The following is an 814-nucleotide window of genomic DNA, read 5'->3' as shown; positions in this document are numbered from 1 at the left end:
CTCTTAAGCCCCCCCCCCCCCCCTCATTCCCACCATGGTCATCCGCAGCTTCGTCATGGCCATGTCCAAGAACTGGTTAATCGTGTGCCGTGACGTGCTAAGTCCCCGGAATCTCTGCAGGTCTGGAGTGAGGAGAGACAAATAATTGGTGGACTTTGTACTTCTGTTGCTGATTACGGCGTCAGCGTTCGGCGGTTCTGGTTTCACTTTGAAGAATGAAATGTCACGGTGTTTGTTTCTCTAAGATTATTCTGGTGCAGATTGCGGCCTCGTCGCATGACTTCCCGGCTCGTGCCAGCGCCTGCAGCCCCGCGCTATTTACGTCTGAGTCCGTCATGTTTAAATAGGAATTCTTTTCTTGTCACATTGAACGTCTCCGGCCCATCGCTGAGGTTTTGGAATTCCTGACGAATCGGAAATTCATTTGACGTTCGAGCCCCCTGAATGTTGTTGCCGTGTCTAGGCTGTCGGGGCTCGCGGCGTTCCGCCGGTGGTGTCTCGTGCTGTATTGTGTCATGGACGTAGCCATGTGCGTGGCGGGGTGGCCTCTGAGATTTCAGCCACGTTGGCGTACGCAGGGCCGGTGCTAGACTATTTGGCACCTTAGGCAAGACCAGCTACTTGCACCCCAGCCCCCCTCCCGCGCGGCTCCATTCTCCTGCCGGCTAGCTTTCGCAGGCGACAGGTGGATGTAAGCAGCCGGGAGCAATAGCCAGACTGCCATTGAGCACTTTAATTTGAAATAGCCAATAGCTGACTGGTTATTGAAACACCACCCACTGAGCACAGAGGAGCGGACTTGAGAGAGAAGGTT

At 54.5% G+C, this 814-nt stretch overlaps 1 protein-coding gene across 1 annotated transcript in view; it reads left to right on the top strand.

Moving 5' to 3' along the window:
• Positions 1-814, top strand: part of KCNJ16 (potassium voltage-gated channel subfamily J member 16) — a 33,277-nt gene that overhangs the window by 26,669 nt on the left and 5,794 nt on the right. The window lies entirely within an intron of this gene.

The sequence above is a fragment of the Nanorana parkeri genome, unplaced genomic scaffold (genome assembly GCF_000935625.1).
Source record: "Nanorana parkeri isolate BGI_ZX_2015 unplaced genomic scaffold, ASM93562v1 scaffold394, whole genome shotgun sequence".
Lineage (NCBI taxonomy): Eukaryota > Metazoa > Chordata > Amphibia > Anura > Dicroglossidae > Nanorana > Nanorana parkeri.
The sequence above is the reverse complement of the archived record's forward strand: the minus strand, read 5'-3'. Positions and strand labels throughout refer to the sequence as shown.